This window comes from Xenopus laevis, chromosome 9_10L (assembly GCF_017654675.1).
Source record: "Xenopus laevis strain J_2021 chromosome 9_10L, Xenopus_laevis_v10.1, whole genome shotgun sequence".
NCBI classification, from domain to species: domain Eukaryota; kingdom Metazoa; phylum Chordata; class Amphibia; order Anura; family Pipidae; genus Xenopus; species Xenopus laevis.
In genome coordinates, this window is record NC_054387.1 from 131,036,512 (window position 1) to 131,058,206 (window position 21,695).

Sequence of the window (21,695 nt, forward strand, 5' to 3'; positions counted from 1 at the left end):
GTTTCAGGCATCAGTTGGTGGCTCTATCATACAGTGATCTGGTTTTGCCAAATCCAGAGAAAAGTATCATGTAGAAGAAGGTTCACTGGAGAGCTGTATTTTCAAGTGATTTTATTCAAGTTGCAAGCACAACATGTTTCGGACCTCAAGGGTCCTTCCTCTGGTTCTGCACCAGAGGAAGGACCCTTGAGGTCCGAAACATGTTGTGCTTGCAACTTGAATAAAATCACTTGAAAATACAGCTCTCCAGTGAACCTTCTTCTACTTAAAGGAGTAGTAACCCTGCTGCACTGCACTGCTCAACCGAACTTTACTCAGTTGTTGCTGGACTACAAATCCCAGAATAATGAAACATTTAGGGCCAGATTGATCAAGGGTCGAATTTCAAGTTTATGTGAGTTTCTAAAAACTTCCATAAACGCAAAATTAGAAAGAAAAAAAACACCCATCATCACCAGTTTTCATTTTTTAAATTCGGGAGGATAGGATCGACCTGCAAACTCAAATCGAATTCAATCACATTCGATTTGAGTTTTTTCACAAAAAAAGAAAAAAATTCCACCGAACTACTCCAAATTGATTGTAGGAGGTCCCTCATAAGCTAAAACACCAATTTGGCAGGTTTTAAATGGCGAATAGTCAAATTTGAATTCTTTAAGGGACAGTACATGATAAATTCTAAATTTAGATTTTTTTTTTTTTCAATTTAAATCGAATTTGGACTATTCCCAAGTCAAATTGCACTAAAACAAACTCGAAATTTGAATTCGAAAATTCTAATTTTCAATTTGATCCTTGATAAATCTGCCCCATAATAAAGATTGAGGCATGCTGGGAGTTGTAGTCCAGCAACATCAAGGTTACATTCTTAAAGCAATATTGCACAATAAAGCTTTTCCCAAACCTTTATGCTCCACAGCCAGCGACTGCTTTAAAATGCAAAAAATCCTCCAATGAGAATCCCAGCTGATCTGTATAAATCTGGCTCCATGTTCTTTGTTCCTGCAACTGGAGTTGGAAGCTTTAAGCCCAGTTTCCCAGCACTGAACAAGGCTGTCCTTTATCCCCATGTCTCATTCCAGTGTCATATAATGAAGAATAAAATGACATAATTATCTCTATATGTAACATAACAGCAAGATGCCTGACATAGTGCTGGGAATCAGCGTTCTCATTGGTCACTTCTTTTGCATTTATAATGATGTTTTTGATCAATAGAATCAAGCTAGTTGTTAGTGACAAAATTCCCACACCTGAAGATTTGTGGCCTTATTTATAAACCCATGAATGAGATATAATTCCTAAGCACGGTCTGATTTGACAGTATAAATTTATATATGAGAATATTTTACTTGTCACACAACCCTTGCACCTACTGGGGCAAATTCACTAACCTCCGAAAATTCGCCAGCGAGGGCTTCGCTCACAGCACTAGCATTGGATAATTTGCATACGGCGGGAAGTTAAAGTTGAACGTATATGTTACAGTAAATACATTACACTACACGAGCCCGGGAAACCTAAATAAAATAAAATAAAATTGTTATATTGCCCTACACATGAGCCCACAGTGTAGTTTAGGTGCCATATGTTAGAAAATGTAGAGGGGAAGCCGGTTACCCCAGAAAAAATTTATAATCTAGCCTATCACCCTGAAAAAAGGAAAGGACTCTAGCGTTTTTTAGGACTTAAAATTTTAACACTTTTTTTGGAAGTCCTATCTACTCTATTGCACGTCGCCTGGTCTGAGGTGGCGAAGGCAAGTCTGGTGCAAGAGGTAACGATCAGTAAAATCCGCATCTTAGTGAATTTATGTAGTTACTACCATTCGCCAGAGCGCAAATTCGCCATGCGTTAGTACCGCTGGAGTCTCCTCGCTAGCAAAGTTACGCCAGCGACCGTTAGGAAATTGGCGAAGTACCGAAATGACATCACACTGGTGAATTTTTCGCCCGCGCTTGTCACTTCGCCCTTTAGTAAATTTGCCCCATAGTATTTAGCCTGCTGAAAGTGCCAAGGCTGATTTATATTCATGATTATTTCGATTCTGTTTTCAGATGTTTCAACTTACTCTATTTGCCCTAAGTGCAAGGGAAATAATATCTCAATTCTTCATTATCTGTGGAAATGTCCAACTATTTTTTCTTCATGGGAAAATCTTGTCAGTTTCCTTAAGAAGAAACTGCATATTGTTTTTAATCTATCTCCTGAACTTGCCTTATTAGATTTACACATTAACTCTGCAACTTGTTCTAAGGGAAAGAGCATTGGGAAAAATGAACCTTTTACCAATCTGGTTTTTAGCAGCAGCTCGTAAATCAATATTCTTGTACTGGATTCAAGAGAAATCTCCTGATTTAAAGACATTTTATCATATCTAAAATCTCTCTGTCCACGAGATGCTTATTAATAAATTCATGTGACTCCCGGAGAGCCTTCTATTCACTCCCCTCGATGTTCCATAGGTTACTTATGTTTTCATCATTCATTTCATTTTATGAGAGAAAGGAAAGGGTTATTCAGTTTGAAAAATTGTTCATTTGCTGTTAGTTCTGAAATTTGCAATATTCTATTTTACTTTGCATTGTAATCTATTTCTTTTTATCCATCTTAAGTATCTTAACTTACTTTTGTTGCGCAATTATGATGCTTGGTATTATTTGTCACTGTGCATTTTCTAATGCCAATAAATATAATTGGAAAAGAAAGAAAGATTCTGTTTTTTTATTTTTTTATCAACAGCATTTGTTCTGCTCTCTCTCTCGTTCATTTGGTTTTTGATTGGATCGATTTAAACCCTAAAGTGGGAAAATTTGATTTATATTTAAATTCAATTTTCAAAATTTATCATACACTAAGGGGCAAATTTACATAGGGTCGAATATCAAGGGTTAATTAACCCTCAATATTCAACTGCCGAATTGAAATCCTTCGACTTTGAATATTGAAGTCGAAGGATTTAGCACTATTGAACGATCAGAAAATTGTTAAGAAGCTTATGGGGACCTTCTCCATAGGCTAACATTGGCCTCGGTAGGTTTTAGGTGGCGAACTAGGGGGTCGAAGTATTTTTTGCCCCTGACTCTTTAAGAACTCGAATTTGATTATTCTCCACCTTAAACTTGCCGGATTGCTGTTTTAGTCTATGAAAGACGTCCTGGGATCAATTTGGAGTTGTTTGTAGCCTTCCTGACATTCAAGTTTTTTTCAGAGAAAAAGCTCAAATCGAATTACATTGGAATTCGATTTTAGTTTGCCAATCGATCCTATTCACCCGAGTTTCAAAAATTTGATTTTTTTTTTTTTTTTTTAAATAAATTGCAATTGGTTGAATTTGGAGTTCATGGGAGTTGTAAATAACTCCCATGAACTTGAAATTCGACCCTTGATACATTTTATGTAAAAGTAGGGAGGGGTGTGTGTATGGGGCTGGGTTTTCAAATTGATGGACTTTGTCTTTTTTCAACCCAATTTAACTATGTAACTATTTGTATCACAGTTGTACATTGGGGGTCATTAATCAATCACCACAAATGCAAGATCAGGGGACTGATGTGGGCTGCAACGCCTGATGCCCCCTTACTTGCATGCCTAAATGGCGCATAGTTTGTGGGCAGTGGGGACACCTAGGTTGGGCATGCAACCACACCCACATGTGGCTAATTACCTTTTATACCAGAGCCTAAAACCTGACCTAGATACGCATTTCACAGCCCCTCCACTTCAGCTGTGACAACATTATCACAGCCCCTAGTATCTCCTTTCAGGGTGGGTATGTGGGAAATACTTTTTCTTCCCATTCCTACTCACTTGCCAGTAGCCCCATAGATCTCCAGGCTTCCTGATCCACATCAAGGTTCCTCCACCTACATGGCACTACAGGAAGCCTTCTGGGTATAGTTTCTCTTCTGCTTAATCTGGTGATTAGCACATGTACAAACAGTGCTGCTGACTGGCAAGGCAAGGGCACGGTATGTTGTCCGGTGCCAGGGGCAGCACTGGTCCAAAATGGGTCTGTATATGGCAAACTGTTTACAGACCGACCCACATTATTTCATGCAAATAAAAGAGGAAGATATTATTGGAGTGTATGTGATCAGCAGTGCAGCCATCAGGGGGGAGAGTTGTAGGGGGCCCGAGAGTAAGGGGGGGGCGGACACGCCACACTTACTTGATTAGCTGGGCCCCCCATCTTTCTGAGAGCTGCTGACATCGGGAGGCCTTGGACGTTTAAGCAGCCCTGGCCACCAATTTTCTCATAATGTGGGGGGGCCCTGGCCACCAATTTTGGCCACCAATTTTTTTTTTCTTATGTGGGGTCCTAGCCACCAATATTTTTTAATGAGGGGCCCTGGCCCCAAATGTTTTTTTTGGGGGGGGGGGGGCTCTGATCACCAATACCTTTTTATTTTTTATTAACATTTGGGAACCCTAGCCACCAATATTTTTTTTGTTTTTTTACTGTGTGGTGGGGGGCGGACCTGTAGGTGGGGCTTGCAGTGGGTGCAGCCCAGGGGGCCCAGGAAATTTTGTCGTATGGGGCCCTGCGATTTCTGATGGCGGCCCTGGTGATCAGTAAGGATACATGCAAGTGTTCATCTGTCAGATGTCTCTCTCCTGTCTCAGTCTCAATCCATCTCTACACGGTTACTTCCAAATAAACCCAGTGTTCGGATTTCCAATGTCATTTTGCTGAAAACGTCTTAAATCTGTGGCTGTTTTCCATAATGAAAGTGAAACCAGCTTGAGTTCATAATGGTAATTATCAGATAATGATATTTTTATGCTGGAATGTTAATGGCACTTGGGAGGGTTATAATTATCATGTATAAGAAGGAGACATGTCTCTTAGAAGGAAGTACCTTGTTCCCAGGCATCCAGGTCAGAGAATAGAGAGTTCAACATTATTTATTTCCAGGGGCAGATAAATATAGATTCTGAATTCAGGACCAAAGCAGCGGTTACATTCCAACACAGCTCTTGTATTACACAACTGGAAACGACAATACAAGGCGCCTCAATAATGGATTCCCACATTTCTACCCAAGGTTTTTGCACTTGAGTCCATTTGCTTGTAGATTACTCAACCTTGGTTAAAGGAGTAGTAAACCCTGTTGCACTGCTCAACCAAACTTTACTCAGTTGTTGCTGGACTACAAATCCCAGAATAATGTAACATATAAGGGCAGATTTATCAAGGGTCGAATTTCGAGTTTATGGGAGTTTCTAAAATTCCCATAAACTCAGAATAAAATAAAAAAACACCAATCAAATTTTTTTTTTTTTTTTTTTTTAAATTCGGGGGAATAGGATCGACCTGTAAACTCAAATGAAATTCGATCAAATTTGATTTGTGTTATTTCACAAAAAAAAAAAAATATTTCACAAGTCCACCAAACTACTCCAAATTGATTGTAGGAGGTCCCCCGTTCTCCAAAACACCAGTTTGGCAGGTTTTAAATGGCGAATAGTCAAATTTGAATTCTTTAAGGGACAGTACATGATACATTTTATAATTCTAATTTCAATTTTCTTTTAACTTGAATCGAATTTGGACTATTCCCAAGTCCAATTACACTAAAATAAACTCGAAATTCTAATTTTCAATTTGATCCTTGATACATCTGCCCCATAATAAAGATTGAGGCATGCTGGGAGTTGTAGTCCAGCAACATCAAGGTTACATTCTTAAAGCAGTATTTCACAATAAAGCTTTTCCCAAACCTCTCTGCTCCCCAGTCAGCAACTGTTTTAAATGCAAAATATTTTCCAATGAGAATCCCATCTGATCTGTATCAATGTGGCTCCATGTTCTTTGTTCCTGCAACTGGAGTTGGAAGCTTTAAGCCCAGTTTCCCAGCACTGAACAAGTCTGTCCTTTATCCCCATGTCGGATTCCAGTGTCATATAATGAAGAATAAAATAACATAATTATCTCTATATGTAACATAACAGCAAGATGTCTGACATGTGCTGGGAATCAGCGTTCTCATTGGTCACTTTTTTTCTTATAACGATGTTTTTGATCGATAGAATCAAGCTAGTTGTTAGTGACAAAATTCCCACGCCTGAACATTTGTGGCCTTATTTATAAACCCATGAATGAGATATAATTCCTAAGCACGGTCTGTTTTGAAAGTGTAAATTTAAATATGAGAATATTTTACTTGTCACACAACCCTTGCACCTACTGGGGCAAATTCACTAACCTCCGAAAATTCGCCAGCGAGGGCTTCGCTCACAGTGCAACAGGTGTAGATTCACGAGGACAACGCTAATTCAGTAATATCCAAAGTTGATTCCAGGGCGCCGAACGCTGGCGAAGTTGCGCTAGCGTTGGATAATTTGCATATGGCGGGAAGTTAAAGTACAATGAACGTATATGTTGCAGCAAATACATTACATTACACAAGTCCAGTGAACCTTAATAAAATAAAATAAAGTTGTTATATTGCCCTACATATGAGCCCAGTGTATAGTTTATGTGCCATTTGTTAGAAAATGTAGGGGGGAAGCCGGGTCCATTGCCATCTTGGAGTCAGGAAGGAATTTTCCCCTCTGAGGCAAATTGGAGAGGCTTCCGATGGATTTTTTGCCTTCCCCTGGATCAACTGGCAGTTAGGCAGATAAAAAAAAAACGAAAAGATTGAACTTGATGGACGTGTGTCTTTTTTCAACCTTACTTACTATGTTACTATATCTAAGATCTCTCTGTCTACAGGATGCTGTCGGTTTTAGATATGGAAATTTTGCAATTGAAAAGAAATTTCCGAGCAATTAGTCCCCTTATTTAGATACTTTAAATTCAATGTTCCATAGGTTACTTATGTTTTCATCATTCATTTCTTTTTATGAGAGAGAGGAAAGGGTTATTCAGTTTGAAAAAAAAAATCATTTGCAGAAATTTGCAATGTTTTCTATATTCCATTTTACTTTGCATTGTAATCTATTTCTTTTTATCCATCTTCAGTATCTTAACTTACTTTTGTTGCGCAATTATGATGCTTGGTATTATTTGTCACTGTGCATTTTCTAATGCCAATAAATATAATTAGAAAAGAAAGAAAGATTCTGGGTTTTTTTAACAGCATTTGTTCTGCTCTCTCTCTTGTTCACTCCGTTTTTGATTGGATCGATTTAAACCCTAAAGAGGGAAAATTTGTTGTTTTTTTTTAAATTTAATTTTCAAAATTTATCATACGCTGAGGGGCAGATTTATCAAGGGTCGAATTTCAAAGATGAAAAAACCCTCGAATTCGACCCTCAAAGTGAAATCCTACGAATATCGAATTCAAAGTATTTAGCGCAAATACTTTGATTGAACGATCGAATAAAAATCATTCGATAGAAACAATTTTAAGCAATCGATCGAAGGATTTTTAATCAATCAAAAAAATCTTATAAAAGTGCTGGGGAAAGTCCCCATAGGCTAACATTACAGCTCAGTAGGTTTAAAGTGGCGAAAGTATGAAGTCAAAGTATTTTTTAAAAAGACAGTACTTAGATTATTGAATGGTTCAAATCATTCCATTCGATCAAATTCAATCAAATTTGACCAATTCGATGGTTGAAGTACCCAAAAAAATACTTCGAAATTAGAATTTTTTTTCATTAGAATTCTTCACTCGAGCTTAGTAAGTCTGCCCCTGACTCTTTAAGAACTCAAATTTGACTGTTCTCCACCTTAAACCTGCAGGATTGCTGTTTTAGCCTATGAAAGACATCCTGGGATCAATTTGGAGTTGTTTGTAGCATTCCTGACATTCAAGTTTTTTTCAGAGAAAAAGCTCAAATCGAATTAGATTGGCATTAGATTTTAGTTTGCCAGTCGATCCTATTCACCCGAGTTTCAAAAATTCGTTTTGTTTTTTTTTCAATAAATTGCAATTGGTTGAATTTCGAGTTCATGGGAGTTTTAAATAACTCCCATGACCTTGAAATTCGACCCTTGATAAATATTATGTGAAGGTAGGGAGGGGTGTGTGTATGGATGCTGGGTTTTCATTTGAAGGGGTTGAACTTGATGGACTTTGTCTTTATTCAACCCAATTTAACTATGTAACTATTTGTATCACAGTTCTACATTGGGGGTCATTTATCAATCAACACAAATGCAAGATCAGGGGACTGATGTGGGCTGCAACGCCTGATGCCCCCTTACTTGCATGTCTAAATGGCGCATAGTTTGTGGGCAGTGGGGACACCTAGGTTGGGCATGCAACCAAACCCACATGTGGCTAATTACCTTTTATACCAGGGCCTAAAACCTGACCTAGATACGCATTTCACAGCCCCTCCACTTCAGCTGTGACAACATTATCACAGCCCCTAGTATCTCATTTCAGGGTGGGTATGTGGGAAATACTTTTTCTTCCCATTCCTACTCACTTGTCAGTAGCCCCATAGATCTCCAACCTTCCTGATCCACATCAAGGTTCCTCCACCTACATGGCACTACAGGAAGCCTTCTGGGTATCTTTTCTCTACTGCTGCAATGTGGCCCTTATCTACAGAATCCTATCCTACTGCAGCGAGATCCACAAAAAGCTCTCAGGTGCCTAAATTGTTAGAATTAAAAACACAACCCACTGTTGCAGCTTAATCTGGTGATTGGCACATGTACAAACAGTGCTGCTGACTGGCAAGGCAAGGACACGGTGTGTTGTCCGGTGCCAGGGGCAGCACTGGTCCAAAATGTGTCTGTATATGGCAAACTGTTTACAGACCCACCCACATTATTTCATGCAATTAAAAGAGGAAGATATTATTGGAGTGTGTGTGATCAGTAAGGATACATGCAAGTGTTCATCTGTCAGATGTCTCTCTCCTCTCTCAGTTTCAACCAAAATGTCTCAACTAATTCTGTCTTTGACTCTTCTTGTTTGTTGGGCATTTCTCCTGGATGCTTTCTCTCTGATCTGTGTGTACGTTGTCTTATAAGGTGGCCATAGACGTAACAATTATCACTAACAATGGCGATGTTTGGGTGCCTTCAAATGCGCCTGATCAAAATTTTCGACGAGCGACCAATATCCAAGTATTCTGCTGATATCGGACAGCTTGTTTCCCACCATACACGCACCGAATATTGTACGAAAATTAGTTTTGCACGATATTATCTGTGCGTCTATGGCCACCTTTACTCTACACCCAACACTTCTAACCCCACGATCGAATCAAATTGTTTGTGTTTTCTTACCGCATTTTTTTAAAGTGTCACTGTGGCCACCTACAAAGCTCAAAAAACCTTTGAAGTGCATGCACAGATGCGCAGATCACCCACAATTGCTCTAGGTGCTACATAATTGTACTAGGCACAACACCCCCTTGCACCTCCAATGATAATGTCATTCTTGGAAAAGCTGCATTGTGGGTAAAAAGTGCAGTCACAATGGCACTTTGCTCACAGCACTTTTCTTTGTAAATGACCCCCTTTGGGTCGATTGCTATGGACAACTGTACTTGTGTTACTTTGCACCTTTCTTTGTAGATCAGCCCCTTATCTCAGTGGGTCGCATACAAAATAAATAGATACATCAAATTGCAAGTTATGTTCTTGTTTTTCATTGACTTTATTGTTTCTCTGACAATATTACCAGTCTATAGACACAATTATTGAAATAACCACATGCAATGTTGACTGGGACACCAGGGGCCCACCAAAAAACCTTAGACCAGGGGCCCACTCTCAGTACTATTATTCTTCCTTTCCTCACTCAACCTCTATTCTCCTAGTCTCTCGTCTTTACATACTATAATCTATTATTCCATCTATTTAGCCTCTTTGTTCTCATAGAACTAGGAAATGACCATGAAATAGGCCAAATATTTAGCAGCATGGTATCCTGGTGGGCCAGTCCAACACTGACCGCATGTGATGACATGACATTACACATTGATACAGAAATAATAGCACATACTGTATAACTACTGCATTTCCCAAGCACTGCAACCAACACACGTTTAGTTATAAATGGGATACGGATAAATGAGATATTGCTAGAATGGCAAGTAAGATACAAGATCTCTCAATGGGAATTAAAGGCAGAATCTGGTGGGGGCGATAAGCCTTTTTAAGGGCAAACATTGATATTCACTAAAATTTTACATTAAGCACATTATCAGCAGCTTCGGGGGCAGTTTCTGTGATCCAATCAACATAGGAAGTCAGTCGGGTGTAGAGTCCAGGGCGGTTTGGCAGCCCACAAAAATAATTTCCACTCTCCAGCCCAGCCAAGTACCAGCGGCCATCCTTAGGACAAACCAGGGGCCCCCCACCATCACCATGAAAACAGAAAATTGAACTGTTAAACTGTAGGATAGCTAAAACTTAACAAAGAATTAGGGTAGAAATGCTGCATATTATTATTTGTTGAGGTTTGGTACAAGCCCAAGGTAGCCACAATCCTTTGCTCATGCTCTGGGCTGCTGTCACTTACCTGAGCTTAGGGAGCCACTCATAATATACTGTATATATAATATAAAAGTTATAATATAAGGCTGATCAGTAATTGATTAGATCCTGACATACAATAGGCACTGCTCCAGTTATTGCCTTTTATCTATCAGACATGGAACATCACTTACTTTGCAGGCGTCTTTTAGCCCTTTGGCGTATCCTGCGCACATCATGTTGTCTGTAACATTGTTTGCCATTGTGGAGCCATCTTTATACGGAATTCTGCGTAAATCATTGCACTTCTCATTACTAATCAGTTTCAGCTCCACTTGCCTTAGAATTTGAGGATATGGCAGAGTAGCTGTGAGAGTAAAATTAGTTTATTAAGAAAGATTAACATTAATATAACATATTAAACCAGAAAATATCACACTCCAATTGTATATATTTGTATTACTTGTATATATGTATTTGTATCTTCAATAGCATACATTTATATTAAGACCGGATAAAAGGCCATGGAGCCAAAAAAAGCTCATTTAAAATATGCCAACCACACCGCCAGCTCTGCATTGGTGAATTCTCTTTGTATTGGTGAATTCTCTTTGTATTGACAGAAATTCAATTCGATCGAACGACTTGTGAGTGAAGTCGAAGGATTTAACTTCGACAGTTGAATATCGAGGGTTAATTAACCGTCGATATTCGACCTTAAGTAAATTTGCCCCTTAAAGTGCCTTAGTGCAATTAAGATGTAAAGTGACTTGTTGCAATTAAATAAAAAAAATGTTAGCAGCTTTAAATAGTTAATAATTAATTTTCTCTCCTTATTTAAAAATTATCCAATTGATTTTAAAGTGAACGAGTGCTTAAATCAAAAATACCAATTCATCCAGAAAAATTCATATACTTGCTCATATTATATGAAGTAGTAGGAAAAAGGAAAATAATAGTAGGTGGAGAAGTCCCGTTTAGACTTAAGTCTTATCTTTTTTGTACCTTCGGGACCCAACATACTGTATATAGACGGTTATACCACTTTAACTTAATTTTGGGGGTTTGTTTTAAAAAATCTTGGAAACTGTTTCCTTTATTACTTGCTCAAAATCTATTTCTTAATCTAAGCAATCTGCTTTCTCTCGTTAGCGCTCTGGGAATTGTGGTTTTGCAGGATAGCTAGCTCTTACATAAGTTAGATAAGGTAATACTGAGACCACAGTCCAAGAAGCCCTGACTTCTCCAGCTTTCTGGGTTCCTGAAGGTAGAAAAAAGATAGGAAAGTCTAAACGGGACTTCTCCAACTACTATTATTTTCCTTTTTCCTACTACTTCATATAATATGAGCAAGTATATGAATTTTTCTTGATGAATTGGTATTTTTGATTTAAGCACTCGTTCACTTTATAATCAATTGGCCGAATACCAAGCCGAATCTGAATTCAAATTTGCATATGCAAATTATAGGTTGGAAGGGGAAAACGTTTCTCTTTCTTGTTTTGTGAAAAAAAAAGTCACGCGATTTCCCTCCCCGCCTCTAATTTGCAAATTAGAATTCGGTTCAGCCGAGCAGAAGAATTCTGCTGAAAAAGGCAGAATCCTGTATCCGGTGCATCCCTATAGATTTCAGCCTGTTACTCAAATGCTCTAAATGAACTGACCCAAATGAAGTAGCAGTTGTCTCCATTTTGTTTCAGAAACACAAAAATAAAATCCTTTCTAACTCCATTAGTCTGTACTACAAATTGGGAGGCGCCCAATCCAGGCTCTTGTTCAGCTGAACAGAAACTATTCAGAAGTGATTCAGTTTCCTGAATTTAAACTTTTGAACAGTAGTTCAGGTTTGGTACATAATTTAGAAATCCAGGACACAGTGGGGGTCATTTATAAACTTTGCACAGGGGAGATTGGTTCGCAAAGTGAATATATTTGCCCTGCGCATGGTTATATTTATAAAGCTGAATAAGAGGGTGCAAACAGACTTGCAAATTTTTTGTTCACAATGCGAATGTCTAAAGGGGCTTTATAAATATGTCACAATTCGCAAATTGCAAATCTTTATGCGCACACTCTGCGACTCAATTACGCCAAAACTTTGGTGGCGGATAAACTATTCGCAAAACAGTTTCGCAAACTGCGAATTTAAGTTACTCTCAACTCTATTTTCGCGCACAACAACCTCGCACATTGGGTGCGCTTGCGCAAACTCCTGTCTCATTTGCGCGCCATTTGCGAAAATTTATTCACCCTGCGAATTCGCAAAAACCGGAAAGATGGGCAGAGAAGTGCAATATATTAGCGTTCAGGAAAAAACATGCACAATACAACCATTTGCGAAAAATATGCGCTGCGCGAACTTTATAAATGACCCCCAGTATTGGGTAAAATCTCAACTTTATGCATTTCATGCATCCCAAAAATAATATAAGGATTTTTTTTTTAATTGCTTTTCTTGGTCTAAAGAATTAAACAATAGAAAAATGTTAGAGAAGGGAAGAAAAAGCAGTAGAGAGAAAAGGGAAAGCATCGGTCAGTTATGAAGTCTCAACCAAGATATTAGCAGTATTGGTTACTCAATTGACTTTATATAGAATATGAGGGCTATTGGTGTCAGGGTTAAAACCCCCAAGTCCCCTGCAGTCTTGTAATATGGCAGTACCTTGCTCATTAACTCTTTCCAATCTTACAAGATACTGCCGTTGGATTGAGTCTATTCCATTTAGTAATCATTTGAGTTTTTAGTAGTAATTGAAGTAACGTTCTGCTGAAGGTTCTGCTTTGAAGGATACTGTCCTGCTGAATAGGCCTAGCAATGTCATGACTGGATCAGGTTCTATTGGAAGCACCACCGTTATACATACTGTCTATATGAGGAAATTTGGATCTAGTAGGAGTCACATATATTTGTACAGGGCCAAGTAAAGTGGAACCAAGTGCTCTGCTGGATTCATGATCTTGAGGAGCTCAGGGGTTATGAAATGGCAATTTAGAAATGTATCATGTACATTAATCTGTCTATTGGCAATATAGTTGGGGGTAGCCGTTGTGTCCTTGCTTCACTCCATTGTTCCTGCCTCAAATCTGTTATATCTTGGAGCCATTTTTGATTGCTTGGGAGCATGATTAGTCGATATATAGAGAAAAGGGCCCTGGTAACATGTGAGAAACATTGAAAATTGGACCTGAGCCACATGTCTTGATTTATACATCGGGGCCCAGGTTCAAAAAGTACACAAGCATGGAAATCAAAAGTCACAATAAGTTAGTGGTACCCCTACAGTGATGGGAACATAATATAGGGAACCCAGGCCAGATGCCACCTATATCTCTCTATATATAGTACATGAATAACCTTTAAATTATATCCTCATAGTGGAAAGGGTCTCGGTAACAGTTTAGTATAGTAATAAAGTTATAGAGAACCAGAGAAGAAACTTTGAAAATTGGACCTGAGCCACATGTCTTAATTGCAGCTGTCTAAATACACATTGGGGCCAAAGTTAAAAATGTACACTATTAACATTAACCTGTAAATACTGGGACCCATCACAGACATACAGATCAATTTTACACAAAAAAGTAACAATTAGTTGGCGGTAACCATACAGAGATTGGCACATTACTCTAAATGCCATATAGGGAACCCAGGCTAGATGCCACCTATACAGTATCTCTATATATATATATATTATAATCCACACGAGTGATGAAAAACCTTCAAATGATATCCTTATAGCCGTGCTTAGTGATGTCATCGGTTACAACTGCACTTAATGACAATTTGTAATATAAAATAGATTTTCCAAAAGAGCAACAAATTCAGATACTCACTGCCGTTCTTTATGTCACCCCAGCCAGTCACCCAACAACTTTGGCCGTCTGGGAATGTCACAGTAGCTTCTGGCAGGCAGACGGGTAGGATGACTTTACTCATTTGCACATTTTCATCAATCATTCATTCAATCATCTAACATTCATTCATTCATCCATCATTCATTCATTGTTTTCGAGACTATTTCCATCATAAGAAGGATGAATAATGATTTGTTTAACTGCAACTGACTTTTCTCCCTTGTCAGTCTTATCAAGATCATAGTCTCCGAGAACAACTTGAAAAGAATCTTCAGTTTTACTAAATGAAAAAAGAATACATAATTACGTGACTTTATTTACAGCGCCCCTATACACTAATTGTGTATGTCAGTGGGGGTGGTCAATGTGTGTGTATGTTATTGGGGCCCCCTTATATCATCGGCTCACCCAGCAAACTGTGGCAGGTGGCAACCCTTAGGGGGTTATTTACTTAACTTTTACTGCCAAAAACCCGAAAAATGTGTGTTTTTTTGCTGTAAAATCTGAATTTTTAGTGAAAAAAAAATCTAATTTTTTTTCTGAATTTATTAAACCCCGAGGATGAAAAAGTCTGAATCAAAAAATCCAGCACCTCAGACCTGTCGAGGTTGCATATAAGTCAATGGGAGAAGTCCCAATGATTTTTTGATGTGCGCTGGGTTTTGTGCAATACCCCAAAATGTTCAGGGTTTTTTGGCAAAAAAACATAAGAAATCTGAGTTTTCAGGTGAAAAATCTGTTCCGCTACAAAATTTTCGGGAAAGTGTATTAATAAACAAGCCGAAAAACCCCATGCAGATTTGGTCAGAGTTTTTTTCAGAAAATATTGAGATAAATTTGGACTTTGATAAATAACCCCCTTAGTGAAAAGAAATCTTAGTTTTCGGGTGAAAAATCTTTCAAGCAAAAAAAAAAATTTGCGAAAGGGTATTAATAAATAAGCCGAAAAAACCCATGAGGATTTGGATTTCATTTTTTTCAGAAAATATTAAGATAAATTCAGACTTTGATAAATAACCAATTTTTCGGAATTTATTAAACCCCGAGGATGGAAAAGTCTGAATCAGAAAATCCGGCATCTCAGACCTGCCAAGGTTGCATATAAGTCAATGGGAGACGTCCCAATGATTTTTTTTTTTTTTTTTTTTCATTTGAACATTTTATTGATTTTCAAAGAAAGATAGGTCAAACAGTCATAATACTGAAAGCACAGTACGTCCCAATGATTTTTTGATGTGCACTGGGTTATGTGCAATACCCCCGAAGTTTTCAGCGTTTTCGGGCAAAAAACATAAGAGTTTTCGGGTGAAAAATCCGCAAAAAATCCTGAAAACCTGATTTTTCACTATATTTTCAGATTTTTTCCTGCAAACAATATTTTCGGTAAAGTGTATTAATAAATAAGCCGAAAGAACTCATGCAGATTTGGTCAGAATATTTTTCCGAAAATATCGAGATAAATTCGAACTTTGATAAATAACCCCCTAATTGTGTGTCTGTTGGGAGATTCCTTCTAGTCGGTGAGGTAGATACATTTCACTCACTGTTTACTCACAGGTTCCACACATTAAAATCTGATATTCTTTAGTAATAAATACTCAATCAACCATTTTCACCCTATAAAAACACATACTTACTCCAAAACGCAATAAGCTTCAGTCAAAACCCATGTCTCACTGATGAGGGTTCCTCCGCAGAAAGGATAATAGCCAGGTTTCCTTAGATTCACTTGCCAGGGCCATTTCCCAATAGCCGCCTTTTGACCACCCATGATATGGCTGTTGACCAAAGGTTTCCCACAGCCTGGAGAAAAAAAAACAAAAAAGATGTTGCCATTATACATAGGTATTGAGCCAAATTTTTAAATATCAACCTAAAAAAGTAACGTATGATACCTTTAAAGGGTGAGTTTGGTTATATATGTGTAATTTAAACAAGTTTTTCAAAAACAATCACATGTGAACATCGGCTATGGTATTACATGTGTGCCAGCCATGTGTTGAATAGCTAGGATACAGTCCAACAGTTCTCAGAATGCCCAGATTCAACCCTCTTATCACTATAAATTCTCAAATGTTTTTCAGCCAAAGTAGAAGGGTTGAGGTGTTATCCGTTTTGGATCCACTGCTTGGTGTAGTAAACATGTTTACTACTATGTCCCATAGTGTATGGGAAAGCCAATGAAAAAGTGAACCTACTTCTCTGCAACCCCTCTAGCAAAGAGGAGAATGATCTGGAAATATGCAATTTCTGAGGGGTATAAAACCAGAACATCATGACTTTATACATTTGTTGCCTCTGCTTCGTACAGGTAACCAAGCCCAATCCTTATCCATAATAGACGGAGACGTTATACTATCCCATTTTTCCATGTATGAATGTTTAGCAGGCATGTCAGTCAGTTTATAATAAATTTCAGAAATCAGCCCCTTTTGGGGGAACCCCCTTGTTTATAACTTCAAATGAAGTCGGTTCGCTTTCTTCAGCGAAAGCATTAAATGGTGCTTCTTTTAAATAGCTAAAGACGTACAATCCGTGCTTTTTGGGCTCTGTCTGTAAATGGTAAAATCTTATGGGTAACTGGGTCAGGTATATCTTCAGCAGTACTTACTTTGGTCTCTGCCCATCTGGGGGCAGATTTACTAAAGGGTCGAAGTGGCCGTTGCTAGCGAAAATTCGCAATAAATCCCATCCCCAGGGACATTGCCAAATTACTAACAGGCATAGAGGACAATTCGCTAGCGAAAGAGTTTTGCGCCCTTTCTCTATTCGCATTTTTGCTCAAGGCAAAACGAATGTTACCTCTTTTGCCACAGTTTCCTTCACCACCTTAGACCTGGCGAACTGATAAGATGAAGCAACATCCTCCTCAATCGTATGTCAGTGACATCATATCCTGTATGCTGAAGTCATAAAAGTTCTAAAAGTTGGTGTTTTTTCATATTTGGGATTGTCTAAAACTATTTTTGTGTTAACATTCCTTTCCCAACCAATTTATAACAAGAGAAAAGAAGTAAACCCCCCTCTTTCCGAACACCCAACAAATTATATACTGACCAGTGCTTTTGTGCAATAAATGTCTTATTTATTATCAGGTGTAATAATCAATAAGTTATCAGCTACTCAATTAATTGTGAATAAATTGATTTAAAGTGCTTGGGCTTTCGTTTAATTGCATATAGAGCCGTTTTAAAGTGGTATGTGCTAAAGGAATAAATATAATAGTTCATTAATTAGAATTAAATTAAGCAATCATGAATAAATCACTCTGTTAAATGAATACAATTAAAGTGCTAGTGCTGAAATTAATTGCAATCTCAGATTGCCAATGTGCAGAAAGTGAATTATAATTGGCTTGTTTTATAGCGGCTCTATACGCAATTAAACAAAAGCACAAGCACTTTAAATCATATTATTCACAATTAATTGAGTTAACTTATACATTATTACACCTGATAATAAATAAGACATTTATTGCACCAAAGCACTGGTCAGTATATAATTGGTTTTGTGTTTCGGAAAGAGGTGGGGGTTTACTTCTTTTCTCTTGTTATTAATTGATTTCTGCACAAGTATTTCACATCTTCCTCTCTCCAGGAAGTGAATTTGCTAATTAGCAAGGTTACTACAACGTTTCTTTTTTAACTAAGATTCCTTTCCCAACCATTTGAGGGTCATGCCACATTTGTTTTAGGGTGGGCTCATGACTAGGGCATAAGAGGATCCTCTATGTCTTTATTTTGCTTCCTTAGACATTTGTAATAATAAGTGGTCACTTCAACATACTAATGAAGTTTTGCTAGGCAGAAATGAACGCTTGTGAAATTTTGCTATGAAATGCTCCTGCTGAAGAATTAAAGCTATCGAAACTTCGCCAGCGTTCGGCTACAGAGATGCAACTTTGCATTTTAGCGAATTAGCATAGTGGTAATGAATTTACACCTGGTGAAGTGACGCAAAGTGTGGCGGAACCTTGCCAGCGAAAATCCGACCTTTAGTGCATTTGCCCAATGGAATCAGCTACGTTAAATTAACCTAATGAAATGCTTGCTCTTCACAGTCCCTGTAAGTTGCCATTTGACCAGGGAAAGATCCAATCAGTAACTGTTACACCTAGGCTTTAATGGGGCTAGTGCTCTGTACTTGGAAGTGTGCCTAATAAAGATTAAAGGGCTAGTAAACCCTGCTGTACTGCTCAACCAGACTTTACTGTTGCTGGACTAGAAATCCCAGAGAAATATAACATATAATGAAGGTTAAGGCATGCTGGGAGCAGTAGTCCAACAACATCAGGGTTGTATTCTTAAAGCAATATTGCACAATAACATTTTCCCCCAAATCAGTGACTGCTTTAAATTGAAAAAAATTCTTCCAATTAGAATCCCAGCTGATCTGTATCAATGTGGCTCCATGTTCTTTGTTCCTGCAACTGGAGTTGGAAGCTTTAAGCCCAGTTTCCCAGCACTGAACAAGGCTGTCCTTTATCCCCATGTCTGATTCCAGTGTCATATAATGAAGAAAACTTGGCGGCCTCGTGGGACGTGTTACAGCGGCTTTACATCACCTTTCATTTTCTGTGGTTCCTGAGGTTTTGTCTACAATTTTGGGTAAATTCTGGGTATTTCTGTCTGTTAAATGTGTTAAAAAAAAGTAAGATGGTAAATTATTGATCTCATACTTACTTGAGTCGGCTTTGGTCATTCCAAAGATCCCTAAAAAACAAGATGATCAGAAATAAAACATCACTTTTTTTTGGGGGCAACGTAATCCAACAAATCCAAAGGGATAATCAGGTTGCCATGTATAGAGTATTAGTGATGTGTGGGCAGGACCCTAACCCGCCCACATTTAATCCTTAGCCAAGCCAAAATCACCCACAGGCTGGGCTAAATTGAGCAGACAAAACTAGCAACCGGGTAATAAACCTGCTCAATAAATATCTTGCCAATTTTTGGCCAGATATCCGTTGGACAGAGTCAGACCCATCAGTTGCCCTATACACAGGCCAAAAAACTGCTGACTTTGTCTGGACAGGCTGAGCCAGCAACTAAATTACTTCCAAAATATTTTCTCATCCAAAAATACTATCTAAATATTGTATCACCCAATCAGGCAAACTATTTAAATGGCTAAAATAGTAAATATACTGCTAATTGCCTTACAAAACAAGTATTTAAAGCAGCAGTTTCCAATTCTGTGCTAACTCATGTTTTTTTTTGCATCATATAAATAACCTTCTGGATCTATAAAGACACTTACCCAGAATCCCCAGGAGCAGAGCACTGATTGAGAGGGTCATCTTCATGGTTCTTTTCTGTCCACAGCAGTGTTGTCTGACTTCAGTGTGCTCAGTCTCCCTTATATATCTCTCGTATTCCATAGGAATGTTAGTGAACTGGTTTTTTCAATTATTTATATATTTAATAACCACATGTACATCACACCCTATTTATGTAATCCCTTAGACTTGCCCTCTACACTTTCTTTATGTCTTTTTATACTCTCCCTGTCTTTCTATACACATATCTAAACATGCCTATCTATACACTTATATACACAACATATATATATATATATATCAAAACAGGGGGGTTGTGGGAGCACTCTAAAGGCTTTAAAGTATATATATATATAAGTATAATAAATGCTATTGCATATGTACCCAAATAGGGGTTATTTTATTACAAAGTTATGATCATAAAATTGATAAGCTACCATACCACGTGAAGGTAAACCCCGAATGGCGGTCCCTAACTTGTTTTATATTTTATGTACCTTTTAGCATTACCTGTAATCAATGTCCGTTGAACGCTGTTTTTTCACTGAGGGCTAAATCCTCCCCAGCCAGCAATCAGGCTTTTAAAGGAGAGATATTCCCAAACAAACGCCCAATTTTAAAAGCATAGGATCATCACTAGTTTAAAGGGGGGGTATGGGGTGCTACAACCACTGAAGCTATGCCACAGCTTCCGGCTAAATATACAATATCAAAACAGGGGGGTTGTGGGAGCACTCTAAAGGCTTTAAAGTATATATATATAAGTATAATAAATGCTATTGCATATGTACCTTGACGTGGTATGGTGGCTTATCAATTTTATGATCATAACTTTGTAACAAAATAACCCCTATTTGGGTACATATGCAATAGCATTTATTATACTTATATATATATACTTTAAAGCCTTTAGAGTGCTCCCACAACCCCCCTGTTTTGATATTGTATATATATATATATATATATATATATATATATATATGTTTTCCAATGAGTATCCACACTCCAAAGCTGTTGTCAATGGCGGGGTGCACATTATTTATGTATCAAAAATCTTCTGACCAGCACTCCCTTTAAAAGTTGAATAATTTTATTGTCATTCTGTAATATCCGACGTTTCGGTCCACATTTGGACCTTTTTCATCCTTGAAAAAGGTCCAAATGTGGACCGAAACGTCGGATATTACAGAATGACAATAAAATTATTCAACTTTTAAAGGGAGTGCTGGTCAAAAGATTTTTGAGATATATATATATCATTTCAGTGTGCTGAAGCTTATATAAAAATTGTCATTTTCACTATATTTCCTCTTTAAGGACTGGAGTCCAAAACTGCCCCATACTCCAGATGAGGCCTCACCAGGGACCTATAAAGAGACAGAATTATGTTTTCATCCCTTGAGTTAATGCCCTTTTTATACAAGACAGAACTTTATTTGCTTTAGTAGCCACTGACTGACTGAAGTTAAGATTTAGTATCTTCAGCAAAAACATTGCCAGTATTTAAAATGTCAACACAATCAGGGGTGGATTTTTAGAGCAAAACTTTTTAATACAATTTTCCCCCCACTCCTCAGGGACAGTGACCGGTTTGGCTGGAGTGTCATCCTCTTGGAATCCTGGCTGTCTCTGGGAGTATCAAAGATACACTATGGTCAAAATGTTATAGACACACATATTGAGTTCCATTCAAGTTGAAGGGTTGTTGAGTCAAAATTATTAAATGTAAATATGAAAGTATTTTTGAGCTTTATTCCAGCAGGGGTGATCCATGGAATCATCCCTTATTCAATACCACATGTCATGCTAGAAAAATACTCTAGGTATTCTGGTTATTGTCTTGTAGCATTCTAGGGTGATTGTTTCCATCCATGGGCTTTTAGTATAGGCTTGTCAAAATCTTGTTATCCTCTTTACATTCAAAGACTTCCACTCTTGATTAGAGTCCTCCATAGTATGATGAGAACCTATTGTAAGAATTTGGATGATGAAGATATCATCCACAAATCCCATACATTTCACAATATAACTGGATTGTATACAAAGAATATCTTTTCTAGTATATGCATGAAGATATTGGGTGACTACATCCACTGAGCACCATTGCCTCTAAAATTTAGAATTAAAGCATGAATGTTAATATAGTAATGTTTTAAACATGGAGCTATT

General features: G+C 37.8%; 1 pseudogene; it reads right to left on the reverse strand.

The window, feature by feature from the left end:
* Positions 1-9,826: 9,826 nt before the first annotated feature.
* On the reverse strand, positions 9,827-19,556 carry LOC108703902 (annotated as a pseudogene).
* Between the last annotated feature and the right edge of the window lie 2,139 nt (positions 19,557-21,695).